Source organism: Grammomys surdaster, unplaced genomic scaffold, assembly GCF_004785775.1.
Source record: "Grammomys surdaster isolate TR1022 unplaced genomic scaffold, NIH_TR_1.0 173, whole genome shotgun sequence".
NCBI classification, from domain to species: domain Eukaryota; kingdom Metazoa; phylum Chordata; class Mammalia; order Rodentia; family Muridae; genus Grammomys; species Grammomys surdaster.
Window position 1 is genome coordinate 99900 of NW_021604621.1, and position 15280 is coordinate 115179.

Consider the following 15280-nt stretch of genomic DNA (forward strand, 5'->3'; position numbering starts at 1 on the left):
ACCTAAATGAATTTATAAGCATACAGCAAAGCTTTCCTGGATGCAGTAAGTTTTTTAATAGGTTTATGAACTTGAATATTTGTGCATGTTATTCTCAATGTTCTTTGTTCCATGTTAGTCAGGTTAGTACTATTAAACATAGCCTCAGTTGCTGTCTGCCCACTAAGGCACACTGACACCTCATATTCCACTTTAACCCAATATATAACATGTAGGAGAACCAATTAATTGTAAGAAACAATGTCCTCACAAACAATATCAAGAGGAGGAGCTATCAGAAGAGCTTGGTGAGTTTCTGTCAGCTAGTTTGTGAAAATGAGCCCCACCTAAACAAATCCTATACTCACCACTGCATTCCAAACCAGTACAGTCTGTAAATTCAAGGGATTTAATGGGCCTACATTCTGAAGAGCATACTAGAGAACTGCTTATTTCTTTAAAATTACAAAGTTCCGATATTGAAAGTTCCGATCGAGTTGAAAGAGGTGAGTCTGCTCGAAATGGAGGGCCACGATCCAAAGGAACCAGAGCAGCTGAGGAAGCTGTTTACTGGTGGTCTGAGCTTTGAAACCACAGATGATAGCTTAAGAGAACATTTTGAGAAATGGGGCACACTTACAGACTGTGTGGTAATGAGAGATCCCCAAACAAAACGCTCCAGAGGCTTTGGTTTTGTGACCTACTCTTGTGTTGAAGAGGTGGATGCCGCAATGTGTGCTCGGCCACACAAGGTTGATGGGCGTGTAGTGGAACCAAAGAGAGCTGTTTCTAGAGAGGATTCTGTAAAGCCTGGTGCCCATTTAACGGTGAAGAAAATTTTTGTTGGTGGTATTAAAGAGAATACCTAAGAATATAATCCGAGAGACTACTTTGAAAAGTATGGCAAGACTGAAACCACAGAAGTGATGGAAGACAGGCAGAGTGGGAAAGAGAGAGGATTTGCCTTTGTAACTTTTGATGATCATGACACAGTTGATAAAATTGTTGTTCACAAATACCACACTATTAATGGGAGTAACCGTGAAGTGAAAAAGGCCCTGTCTAAACAAGAGACGGAGTCTGCTGGATCACAGAGAGGTCATGGATGTGAGTCTGGCAACTTCATGGGTTGTGGAGGAAACTTTGGAGGTGGTAGAGGAAAATTTGGTCATGGAGGAAACTTTGGTGGAAGAGGAGGCTATGGCGGTGGAGGTGGTGGGAGCAGAGGTAGTTATGGAGGTGGTGATGGTGGATATAATGGATTTGGAGGTGATGGTGGCAACTATGGTGGTGGTCCTGGTTACAGTAGTAGAGGAGGTTATAGAGGTGGTGGACGGGGATGTGGAAACCAAGGTGGTGGATATGGTGGTGGTGGAGGAGGATATGATGGTTACAATGAAGGAGGACATTTTGGTGGAAGTAACTATGGTGGTAGAAACTATAATGACTTTGGAAATTATAGTGGACAGCAGCAATCAGATTATGGACCCATGAAGGGGGCACTTTTGGTGGAAGAAGCTCAGGCAGTCCCTATGGTGGTGGCTGAGGATCTGGAGGTGGAAGTGGTGGATATGGTAGCAGAAGGTTTTAAAACAAAACAGAAATGGCTACAGTTCTTAGCAGGAGAGAGAGCGAGGAGTTGTCAGGAAAGCTGCAGGTTACTTTGAGACAGTCGTCCCAAATGCATTAGAGGAACTGTAAAAATATGCCACAGAAGAAACGCTGATCCATAGTCAGAAAAGTTACTGTAGCTTAAATAGGAAACCCTTCCTGCTCAGGACTGTCATAGGCACAGTTTGCAAAAAGTGCAATGATTAATGTAATGTAGTACCAATCAGATGTACATTCCTGAGTCTTTTGTCTGTTGTAGCTTTTTCTTTTTCTTTTTTTTTCTTTTCATTACATCAGGTATATTGCCCTGTAAATTGTGGTAGTGGTACCAGGAATTAAAAAAAAATAAGGAATTTTTAACTTTTCAAAAAAAAAAATTGCAAAGTTCCCAAGAGCAAGCCAAGGTTAACTCTGTTAAACCCACAAACTACAGAATGAATCAAGTAAGGACTTTAAGCAACTTTGAAATTGACACTTTTAAAACAGCAATAAGGCAATCTCCTTATATACTGTACTCATTACATAAGAATAGATGGACCTGAATAACTATAGTCTCATCTGTTTTTCCTGTGATTTGTTTTAAGCTGTCAAGTGTCAATATTATTTTGCAGCAAAGGCCAAACACAGCCTCCTCATGTTTCTTTATTTATTAAAACAATGGGTAGAGATTCCAGAGCTAAATCACACTTGGAAAAAAGTTTGCTTTAAAAAGTTTAACCTGGGGCTTTAGTTCCTGTCTGTAATTCTGGAACTAGGGAGGCTAAGACAGGAGGATTGTTGCAAGAATCAGATGTGTGAGGTGTGTGTGTGTGTGTGTGTGTGTGTGTAGCTACTGATGAGAGAACTTCTAAAGCTTTCAGACTCTTTGGGAAATGAAACATAAGCACACAGAATTCTAGTAAAAGGCATTATGTAGTCTGAGTATAGGAAAAGCCATACATTGAAATAAAATTACAGCTCTTACAAGTGACCTTGGGAGAAAAGTACACTGTCTTTGCTTTGAAAAGATGAGATTCTGGTAGAGTGATTACTGAATACCTCTGAATACCTGTATTCTAGAGTTGCACATGAAAAGTTCAATGGCCCCATGAAGTTGGATCTATGGTGGGCTTGAGAGGAATGTCAGAGAGGAGAGAGCTGGACTACAGATCAGTAATGGAAGCTTGAAATGGAGTAGAAAAAGGAGAGGGGACAGTGGAAAGAAGCATTGTGGCAATAAACTTGGATCAACTTGAGGGGACAAGCTGAAAATGATATCTGTAAACCATGCTTAAAAGCCTAGAAAATCAAGAAACATTGTGAACTTCGGAAGTCTTCTCCCCAGATGAAAGCAAATTGTTATAAAACCACAGAGGAGAGGTCAGCATTGGAAGCCCCAAGTGACTGTGTTAAGGAATAAAATAAAGATGCAGGGACTTTGACGCCTTGACTTGTAGATCACGCACAGCCAAGGCAGGATGCAGGGAGTAGAGTGGATGATGCATTTTCAAATCGGAGATTCCACTATGCATTGTATCTATAGACTCTTAGGTGGTATGTACTCTACCTTTAGCAGAATGGTTCCAAAAAGCCCTTAGGAATTTAGGCCTTCACTATTCATGCTGTGATCTCAAGCAACAGCTGTTGTTTCTGCATTTTCTACTGCTTGGGATTAATAGAATTACAGAACTAAAGATTGGAAAGGACTTCAATGGTATGGTGTATGTAAGGGTTAGGATCTTCCTCTTTGGGCTAGGGTAAACTAGGAATACAGCACAGGCTGGCTGGGATTCCCAGAGATCCTCCTGTCTTAGTCATGGTCAAACTTGTGAGATAAGGTAAGAAAAAACTGGTTTCTCAAATTCCTAGGGTTTCTCCTTCTTCCTTTGGATACCCACATCACAGACCTGGATAGAATACCTACATCTGAGACACCTATTGTTTTTCTCATTGCTTAAGCTAATGGTAACTAACAAATAGTAACATTGCTGACCATAGTAATTAGAGTACAGTATCTGGGCTCACATTGTAAGAGGGGATACAGTTCACCATGGTGGAGAAGACATTGTAATAGAAGCACAAGATCACTGCATTAGTTAGCAGCAACCACAGAAAATGAATGCTAGTGCTCAGCTCTGGTTCCCCTTTTTATTTATTTGTAGATCCCAGTCCATGGGATGGTGCCAAGAACATTCCTTCAGGACAGGTCTTGACACCTCAGTTAAACATCTCAGGAAATGTCCTCAAAGGCACACTAGCACTGTCTTCTAGTGGTTCTGAATCCTACCAAGTGGACAATGAAGATTAGCAACCACAATGAATAGAAGCTAGCAAACATTAGATTCTAGGAGCTAAAGATGCTTGGAATCAACAACAAAGGACACTTACTTCTGAGCTCAGAGGGTTTGGAGAGAATGGCTGGTGAAGTCAGGGAGCTATTTTAGATGCTGTTCTAGTTAACTTTTCTGTGGCTATGATGAACATGAACGTGACTAAAAGCAACTTGGGGGTGGAAAGAGTTTATTTCAGTTTACAGTATATAGTCCATCACAGATGGAAGTCTGAACAGGAACTCAAGGCAGGGATCCAACCTGGAAGCAGGAACAGAAACAGAGACCTTGGATGAACACTGGTTACTGGCTTGCTCCTACAGCTCCCTCACCCTGCTTTCTTTTACAACCTAGGACCTTGGCCAGGGGTGGCAATGTCCCCAGTGCGCTGAACCCTTTCACAATAATCATGAATCTAGAAAATGTCCCACAAACTTGCCTACAGGCCAATCTTATAGAGGGAAATCCCAGATGACTCTAGCTTATGTCAAACAGAAAATAAAACTTAGCCAGATTTTTGATGCTATGTATCTACCATGGCTCTGAGCGCATGATAATTGCTCAAATAAACAGTTATTGAAAGATCTAAAACATGGATACACAGATGAACAAGCAAATAAGACACAGTAAGTATTTAGCAATAATGATGGCCCAATGAATCTGATGTTTTAGCTTATGCCTATAATCTCAACACTAAGGTCCTCTTTCTCTTATTCTATAGCACTCCCTCCCCATGTGACTGCTTATCTGACCATGAGTTTGACCTCCATACCATCTCTCTATTTCCTTCATTATTGTTCTCCAGACAGCTGCTGAGATGCACAGCTTGCCTGCCCTGGGTTCTTTTCTTTTAAACTCTATTAACGTTGTTCTTGATCTTCTATTTGGTTCTTAAATTAATTTACCTCTGAGACTAAGAACCCTAAGATGGAAGCTTAGTTTCCCTAATATCATCCAGAATCTGACATTCAAGTTTATCAGAGAAGCAGCCCTCAAAGGGAATTGTTTCAAGATTACTTTGCTATAAGGACTTTACATTGAAAGAACTTGTTAATCAGACTCTGTAAAGCTGGTTTTGGATCTTTAAAATCCACAGGTCACACAACATAGAAAAGAAAATTAATTTAAGTTGGGAGAAGACCATGACAAGATGAGATTCTTAGACATGTTCTAGAGTTCAATAGATGAACTGAACCCTTTTCCACTTTAACTTTGTTATTGATCATCCTTGGGTGTTTGGAGTCAGTTTAGGTCCTTTACTATGTGAACTAAATGAGTATGCTGCTCTAGAAGTTAGAAATCTACACCATCATCTGGAGGAAGATGGAATAATCCTAGGACTGACTACTTCCTTGTAGCAACATAAGCTAAGAGATAAATGACAAATTTTGTAAGCTACAAAACTGACCATCTTCTCTGTCAAATGAAATCATGGGAAGCATATTTTGGCTAATCCATTTTTACACATAACAAAACCAAGTGCTATTCTATGTGGAGACATTTGTTGAAAATTACTTTTTTTTACAAGAAGGCAGAAGGAATCTCATGAATAGGAGCATGGTGGCCTGAGGGTTGCGGTGTGACATGTGGCTATCTTCGATATTTCAGACACTTGGGCTCTAGCAGGGCCTCTGAAAATTCTCCTCCCAAGATTCTCTTTTTTATATAACTCTAGTTATGTATGAACATGAAATAGGTATATAAAGAAAAATACTTACTGATAATAAACCAGAGATAATTTTATTTTAAAACAACTCTTTGATACACTTACAATTTTACCCTTTATCAAAGATGAAAGCAAAAGGAGATGAAGGCAAATTTTGATGCTAATGAAATGGACATGGTTGTTTATTTTTACAGAAAGTAACAAATCTTGGTTGAATATTTGATACAGCAGAACTTACAGCATCTTCAAAGTTTTTTGGAATTGACCTATATTTTGATTTTACAATTGTCTGTGGTAAGAAGGTTATTTGAGGTGAATACATTATGTAAAGTGGCAGAAATATGTATAAGGTCATTTCAGACATTGTTGGGAATTCTGTGGTCCTGCCATGCAAAATTTTACTTAACTTTTTAAAAAATTAAACTCAAAGCAGCAACTGAAACAATTTAAAAAAACATATATGCTAATAGAATGCAATCCCAAGTTATATTACTTTGATAATTGCTTGTTAAGAAACACGGCAGGGAAATACTAAAAGACTTTAGTCTTTGTAAACAAACTCTTACATTTCTATAAAAGCAAAAATATTGTGTATGTTGTAAAAAAAAAAGCAAACCACTGCAATTTGCGGCACCATACTCTTGAATCTAAGTCGTAGTGTTTCAGGAAGCATTTGCTGCTGTATGGGAAGATTGGCATGCACAGTGCCGACTGTGCATGTTGTGTATTCAAAAGGGATCAGGAACATTCAGGCTGGTATGCTCATAGATATATGGTGTATATTCAGAACCAAGACTTACAGATAAAAAACATGGGTGAGTGCTGCCAGAACAAGCTAGATTCATTACTGGTGATTTTGAGTTTATTTTTTGTCTTTGCAGATCCAAAAGCCTTCCACTGTTGCCAAATTTTATGTTATACCTATATTCAGTTTAAGAACTGTAAGCTTCATAATCGGCAGGTAGGTATAAAGCTCCTCCTCTAAGTCTCCTGGAGATCACACAAGAAGAGTGTGGGACCATGAAAGGATGGCTTGGTTTCTGGTAGAGCACTGGCTAGAGATAGCCGGAGACCCAACAGGTGTCCATGCCTTGGAGGGAAGGCATATATCTCGCCACACTCCCAGACCCCAAGCTCCTGACACATGGCCAAAGACCTTCATTGATCCCCGTAGGACAATGCCACTACCAGCCCCTCCACAGGTAGAGGGCATGATTACAGGCCTCAGCCTCAAGAGATTTCCATATTGATGAGTTACCTAAAGGCCAGGGGGTGTAGCCAATTAAGTATTCCTTCCCAGATGCTCCTCCTTACAAACGGTATTTAACCAAAGGCCCACCCTGGGGGTGGGAGGGTGCAGCCAGATTCATCTACTTTCCGCCATGACAATAAACTCTTTAAAACCATGGACTTCTTCGTGTCATTGGCGCCCCACCGTGGGAAACCGTGGAGAAGGCCTTTGACTACTGAGCTGCTAACTAATCTCCCGCTCGAGGACCTCTCTATGTTCCCGCTGCAGAGCCCACCAACTCAAGCAAGCTAGCCTAGCCGACCCAGTAAGTCAGCCAAGCGAGAGTCTCAACCCGCAGGGTGCTGTCAGAGCTTTCTCCTCTCCTCATCGCAACTCAGTTCTGCCATGGCTCTCAGCTGCGTCTAGGAGCCCCAAGACTGAGACCAGGAGCCCTGCCCCCCGACCCCCACAGGAACTTCAGACTGAGACCTTTCCACGCCTGGGCAGAGCTCCGAGCTGCTTCTCACAGCCCAGCATCTGTCTGGCGCAGCATGGAGTGACCCCTCCATGCCTGGGCAAAGCCCCAGCTTCTCACAGCCCAGCATCTGCCGCAGCACTGCGTTCAGTCAAAATTTTGTGCTTCTGCCTCCCTGAGCCGTGGTTCGGGCTGACTAGGGCGGCAGACACGCAGGAACCACAACTCTGCCCAACAGGACCCACGCCCACGTGCGAGCTAACTGCCCCACAGAAAGGGTGAAAAGAATGTAAGCCTGAAGATGGGGTTATAGATGGGGAAATGATAACTTCTGGACACAACCCAGCCATTGCTATCAGGAACTCTCTGAAGCCACAGCTGTTTGCACTGGACCTGTATAAGACTGAACATGTTAATAGCCAGCCATGGATTGGAGAGGGGTTCATGAGGCCCTCTCTGCTCAACTATTAGCTACTGATGGATTCTAGAGGAAGGGGAGTCACTATCTTCCCTTCCCACTGTAGGCGGGTGGTCCTGAGATTGCAGCAGTCAGCCAAGAGATCCCTCACTCTAGCTGTATAGAAATTTGGAGTAGGTACGAAGTCCTTCAAATGCTGGTCTCTAGCAACTTTTTATTCTCTCAGTGCTTGACAGCAGCAATAGGTCAAAGGGGGCAAGTTGCACTAAAGGTACAATTTAGGTGCAGGGCTTGGGGACTGGTTCATTCGGCTCTTCACATCCTCCAGTTTGACAGTTCTCAACCCAGGGGTATGGGACTCTTTACCCCAAAGACTCTGACAGCATTTTGGAACTCTATTTGTGAACATGCCTGCAGATTTTCTTACGTGGCTTCTTATAACCCTTTATGTTTTCTCTGTTCTGTGTCTCCTCCCCCATCCTGCTCCACTTCCTGTCCTGAACTGTGGAACTGCACCTTTGGTTGCATGGACTTGGGGTAACTGCATGTTTCATGAAAGCAATTTGGAGCCTGGGTGAAGTTGGAGCACCCACTGCTGCTCAAGAACCATGGTACCTGGGAACATTTTTCAGAAACTGAGTGCTGGGTACCACTGGGATCACTCAACCATAGGAAACCCTCTCTGTTTGTGGTAGGATGCAGCTGGGTAGATAGGATTTCTGAGGAGGCCTGCTAAATTTGGTATCACAGCGACTAGGTCAGAAACCTCTGTGTATTGCCACTTCTTCCACTGTCTCTTGGTGACTACTACTTACCACTTGGTACTGAGAAGCCTGGCACCCAGAAACCAGGTGGTACTAAATCATTGCATAATGCCAGTCAGTGTCCCATGCCTGCATAAATCTGTCAAGCCATGGCATGATTCATTAGGTGCCTGTGCTATTGAATTTTTGTGACATCCATGGGATCAAGCCACTGCCCAAATTTGGTTGGTGTTGCTGCCCAGAGGTGAGTAGTTGTTCGGTTGTTAACCCACTGGGTAGTATGCAAGATACAAATACAATTGGGTTGCTGGGTATTTGCAACTTCATCCGCTGTCCAGGTGCAGCTCTAGGTTGGTCCTTTTCCAGCAATCAAACCATTTCATATTGACCAACATCACTGTCTAAAGTCAGCCTGCTATTTAGCCATTCTCTTTGTGGCTGCCCTTGTGGCTACCAGCTCAGCTTGTGTTATTGAAAAGCAAGTAAAGACCACTGGAGAGAAGTCTTTATTAGATCTGATGGTGCCACATCAGAGGTGGCACAAGCACGTGTTCCCTTAGACAGAATGAACCTGAGCAGCCCACTTACATGGCCCAAGAAGATTGTGTTTGGAACAATCACAGCAATTTATTTAGCAAGCCACAGCTACTTATTTTGTGCCAATAGCAATCGTTATGGCCTGTGTTTTGTACAAGGCACAGCATTGTCACAAAACATGGATGTTCCTTCACCAGGGAAGTAAGTAATGCCACTTTGGCTAAGGTGGAAAAGGTTCATCAAGATATGTGATTGGAAAAATGAAGTACAGTAGAAACTTTTTCAAACTGTCCTGTGTATGTCTGTTTCCATGACTTTGGGCAATCAGCTATAATTGTTTGTTGTCTCAAAGCAGCTTTGAAGTGTTCAGGATGGCTGGTACTGGGAGAAGGGTAGTATGGCTAGCTGTTAGATTGATAGGCTTTTTGATGAAAGTGGCTTAGGGCAGCACAGGAGAGTCAAATTGCTGCTAAATAGGAAGTGATAATAGCCCATCTTTGCCTATTTACAGAGAAATGAACATCAGAAGGAGTTCTTACAATACAAATCTCCTGTTAACAACAACAACGATTTTTTTCCAACGGGGCTTTAACTGTATGGCTAAAAGCACCTGGTGGATGTCAAGAGCTCTGCTCAAGAAATCTTATTGTAGTTATTACAAAACACTCTTTAGTGGCCTGAGTAATGGTATGGATACCATAGGGCTTAATAAGTAGTTACTGATTCTTTCTGCTGCTAAAATTGGGAGTTCTTTACTTCCAGAGAAAAATATTAATTAGGAAAAGAGGCTACATGGCTTTTGGTGTGAAATAGAGGTAGTAGAGTGGATGTCTGTGAAGGGATCTGCCAAAACAGAGTCACCTCCTTAGAAGACATCACTCCTCTCTAGCTCTGGCAGATAGACAGTTTCACTTTACCCATTTCTTTCTTCAACTGAGTTTCTCTCAGAGTACATTCCCAGACTCCTCTCCATTGTCCTTTGCCTTCAAACTATTATGTTATCATAGTTTATTTATTATCTAAATCTCTCCTTAGTCTCTGAATCACCACCACCACCACCACACACCCACGCACTTTTAAAACCAATTCTCTCTGCTGAAAGGCTTCAGAAGTCTGCCAGCCAGCGTTGCTAAGCAACACATAATCACATGGCCAATGCAGCAATTTCTTTCTGCACCTCAGACTCAACACTATAGCTAAGATTGAGCATAGCTGAGGAAAGAATGAGTGTGATTGCTTCACTTACGGTTGGTCAAAGGTGTCAGCTTCACGCCAGGATAGCTAAGTTACAGGAAATCAAGTTAGGGCAAAAGCTAAGGAAACAACAACTGTGGCAGGATGCCATGTATTCCCCATGTACTGCTGTCTGTTGTGAGGGGTACTTAACATGACATGTATGGCACACCTACAGGTACACTATGGAGAAACCACAGGGGAGGAAACTAACATACAAAGTTACAGAAAGTCACTTCTTTATATTTACTCCTACTTGTTGTTGTTGTTGTTGTTGCTGCTGCTGCAACTTTTATCAAATTCACAACAGGACTAAACTTTTCTTGGAATTTCTAACGTGTATATCCAACCCCTAACCATGACTCTCACAGCCCCTTCCACAGTACCATTTCTCTACTCTGAGCCAGCCTCTATGGACTTCTTTAATGTGACCCCCCCATCCAATGCTTCCAACCAATCATGAGATTAGGGGGAGGAGTCAGAAGAAACTGAGGATAGAGTGCTTTTCCCCCTGGCTACTTGCCTGCAATTTCCCAAAGATTCATGGTAGCTGTCTACTGATTGTCCTAACTTCTATCTGGAAGCTATCATTTTCCTTCAGAGTCTAGTAATTTTCCCTCCTAATAGTGTTGCGTTAAAGTCCTCAGTCTAAGGTATAGCAGTTTGCATGGGCTCATTCCTCATAGCCTAATTGATTTAAATAGGAATAGAAGAATCTGGCCAACTCATCTGTATTTTATGAAGTTTTAGTGAACTCTTTAATATATTGAGCCATGTATTTTATAACTACTGAGCTATTTTCTAGACACTGTACTTAAACATTTAATTTTTCCCGTTTACCTCTTCAAGCATAGTTAGACAATTATTATAAACAAACTATATGTGTGAAGCCAAGTATACAGAGATTAAATATTTGCTCTAATTTTTACCATCTGTTGTGGGCCAAGCATGGTGGCACACACCCTTAAACTCAGCACTTGGGAGGCAGAGGAAGGTGGATGGTTCTAAGTTTGAGGATAGCCTGGTCCACATAGTGAGTTCCAGGCCAATCAAGGATATGTAATGAGACCCTGTCTCCAAAACAAAGCAAAGCAAAACAGAACAGAAAGCCCTCCAAAATAAAGATCAAGATGTTGAGCTGAACTTCAAATCCAAGATGTCTGTTCTCAGAACCCACACTCTCAACAGAAATACCTAGGTTTTGTACCTTGCTGAGTTCTATTGTGTCATGAAGACATAACTGTATGTGCACTTCCCAGAACCTGTTACATCCATGTACACCCTACCCACCCTAAGAATATACAATTATTACCAATAGAATTGAAGTGCATGTGAATGTCCCTACTTGAATTCTTCCTTTCTCTCTGTAAGTTTTAATCGTCCTAGATAAGATATTGATCTTTTTCACACACATTTTCTAAATGCCACATTTGTACTACTCCATGTACATTATAAATACATAAATTTCACTATAAATATATAGTGATTTATGGTGATTCACTATAAATACATAGAAATGCTGACTGCATTGCCTGTGTGTAAATTTTATATGCAAGCATCTGATAGGGACATGTCAATAGGAACACTGCATATTCTACATCATGGGGTAGGGGGGTTCTAGGTGGGGGGATGGGGAAAGAGGATGACATCTGAAATGTAAATAAAATATCCAATAAAAAAAGAAAAAGAAAGTTAAAAAAAAGCACATTTGTACTCTTCAGTAGAATGGAAGCATCTCAGAATGTATACACTGCTAACAGTGTGTTTGTTCCACAGATATCTGGAGCACTTAGGAAACCTGAATGAAAGTCTGCCTTAAGGATCTCTGATTCAGAAGGTCTGGAATGGAGCCCAGGAATGTATATTTCTATCAAATTTACAGCTGCTGCTGCTGCTAGCAGTTCACACCAACTCATTATTAGATCAATTTGTGTCCTGGTAAGCTACGTGCTTTTGTTGTTGTTGTTGTTGTTGTTGTTCAATGAAATGCATTAAGAACTAGACTTTCATTTCTCACTGTCAAGAGTGGAAAGCAATTCATTTTAGTGCCAGCTAGGTGAGGCTAAACTAGAGAGAAGAGATATTAAAAATAAATTTGACTTGGTATTATTCACATAAAAACTCTAGAGCTTATGCAATGCTAACAAACTTTTTTTTTATTTTTTAACATGAGCAAATGTAGCCATCTGCATCTCTGAAAAGCTAGTGTAAAGTCAGATGTCAACTGACAGCTTTTTCTGCAATGAACTGTAGAACAATGTCCATTTTCTGGGCTACCAAACCCCAGAAAATTAATGAAGATTTTTTTTTCTCTTTATCCACACATTTCTTTCTTCTGGGCTTTGCGACTGTAGGAAGAAATAAGATACAAGTAATATTTTTATGCCATCAAAAGACACTACTAATTTTCTAAATCTGATCAGTCCTGGTATAACTATCATCACTCAGTAAGGAGAAATATTTCCTTCTTGTGAAACAGACCCTTACCTATCATAGTGCTTAAGACTTGGATGGCTTTACAAAACTATCTTGGAAAGAAAAGGGACTAATCCTGGAAAGGGGAAGGGTTGACAAAGAAGAGGATGGTGAGCTATGTGGGAATGTATTCCAAGTACCCTGTACATCTGCATAAAATTAGATAACCTTATAGAATACAAAAAGAAGAGAAAGCCTTTGAGGCCATCCGTCACATCAACTTCATTGCCCTTCTGTTCACCATTGTAAACGCACATTTCTTTCTCTTAGAGCCCACTCTGAATAAAGCTTTCTGCCTGTGATCTGTACACGAACCCTACACATTCCATCAAACTCCCAGGACCTCAGTTTCAGTATAAATGGATAAAAATGCAGCTGCTATCAGACATTAAGAAACATTAAAATTGAGCAAGGCAGACAAAGGGATATAAGGTTCAGTAGTAAAAACAACAACCTAATTTGATTTGACTGTTCCATGAACTATAAAAATCTCAGCTAAACTAATATGCATTTATCATGAACTGCAGTCTCACCTGAGACCCTTAACTTTTCAATATTTTGTGAATAATCAGCCTTTCCCAGGTACTGTTAGTATGAAAGACTATATTTCTATGGCCAAGAAACAAAGGCCAAATTTCCCTTGGTGATCTTTCTCTATTGGTTTTCCTTACTAGGGCTAATCAGTTCCCACCTGTATAGTCACGTAGCTATAAGTTAAAGGACTTGCCGCTGGGAATGAAATACATAGAAAATATATTGACTTCTGTGTATAAATATATTATTAACTTCAAACTGTTATTAAACTCTTAACAGAATACTTTAAAACACAAATCTCCAAATAATAGGGGTGTGTCTGAAGTGGTTAATTAATACTAAGAGCTTTACATCTATACCTGCATTCCTCAGGGCGGCAGCATTCTGTAGTCTCCATCCTCATAGTCCCAGTAATCGTAAGGCCATTCTTCCAAGACACCAGTTATGAACCTTCCCCATGGTTCTTCATTTGCGATTCCTTCGAAGGCTTCACCTGAGGTTTCATATGCAGTTGGTTCATCAGGAACAAGTAAATGTGAATCCAGAACATCAAGGCCACAAAAGAAAAAGGACAGCTTACACTTAACTTCCTCACTCAGGAATCCATCAACAGCAAAACCTGCAAAATAGAAATGTGAGGGAAAAATGAAAGACTGCCTGGATCCTGCTTAGTAGCTGCTACAGCATTTCTATTGCTCTCACATTTTGTGGTAAGTTTTCACAGTTATAATTTCACCCTCTTTCCCAGCAGGAGGACTGTTGCTATTCCTGGACCAGAGAATGAAAGAAGGTCAGAATCAAATTGTCTGATTCCGTTTTGTATGCTCTTAGCAGAGCTACATGGAAAAAGTATACATCTGAGGCTGAGGCAGGAGGATTGCCATGAGTTCAAGGCTAGATGGGGCAACATAACAAGAAATTCTTTCAATAGAATTAAAAAGGCTGGGAAGATAGGTCACCCAATAAAGTATCTGCCTTGTAAGCACGAAGAACTGATCCATTCTTTCAACCCACTACAGAAAAAAGGGGGTGCCTGGTGCTGAATTTAGGTCTATAATCCTAAATTCGGGGGGGGGGCAGTACAGAAGGTTGGATCACAGAAGAAAGCAGCCCAGCCATCTGGGCATAATCTACAAGTTTAAAGTCAGTGAGAGACACTGTCACAAACACAGGAAAAGGTGGGTGGTAATTGAGGGTCAACATTCAAGATTGTCCTCTGGCCTTCTATGTGTATACATATATAAGCTACTAAAAAGCAAAAATTAAAAAGTCTGAAGATGTACCTCAGTGGTAGTACATCTGCCTAGCAATGTGAGGCTCTGAAATATAAATGAGAAAGGAAGGAAGGAAGGAGGGGGAGGGATATAAAAGAGGAGGGAGGAAGAAAGAGTTCATTTGCTGTAAAGTTAGAAGAAGAAAAAATTATCTTAAATTTGCAGTTTCTCAATCCTTGACGATTTAAGTACTCTAAGTACAGTAATTTTCATGGATTTCTTTTAGTGGTTAGTTAGAAGATATACTTTTCCTCCACACTACAGGGTCTTTATTAAATTGAGCTTCTACTTGGGCACACTAGGCCCCAAAGTTTCCAGGGCCTGGACCATCACTTGATCAGGATTAACAAGCTCTGTGCATGAGTTTTATGTGAGTCAGAAGTGTCACAAGCATGAGCAAGGGTAGAGGAATTGAGAGCCATTCTGACCCTGCAGCTACACAAACCTGGGTTAGCTGGATTCCAACATCTGCAGAAGTCTTCCCCTATTGGCCCCTAAGTCTAGGCTGTTCACTGTTCTGCCTTCTCTGATGCTGCCCAGTCTGTGGCTTCCTACCTGGGTGCCTGGGATTCCCTCTACTGTGAGTCAGTTTCCTATTCCCATCCCATGAGCAATTCTGCAAGGCTTTACGTCCCAGAGTAGTGCCTGCCTACCACGTGATACTTGTGGTGTTCAACCATAATAAAAGTAAGTTCCTTCTATCAGATAACAGTAAAGAACAAATTCTATCAATCTAGAATGGGAACCAAAACATCACCATAACTCACAGACATT

At 41.2% G+C, this 15280-nt stretch overlaps 1 pseudogene; it reads left to right on the forward strand.

Annotated features, from left to right (window-relative positions):
- Positions 1-500: 500 nt before the first annotated feature.
- LOC114621249 lies at positions 501-1570 on the forward strand (annotated as a pseudogene).
- Positions 1571-15280: the final 13710 nt, after the last annotated feature.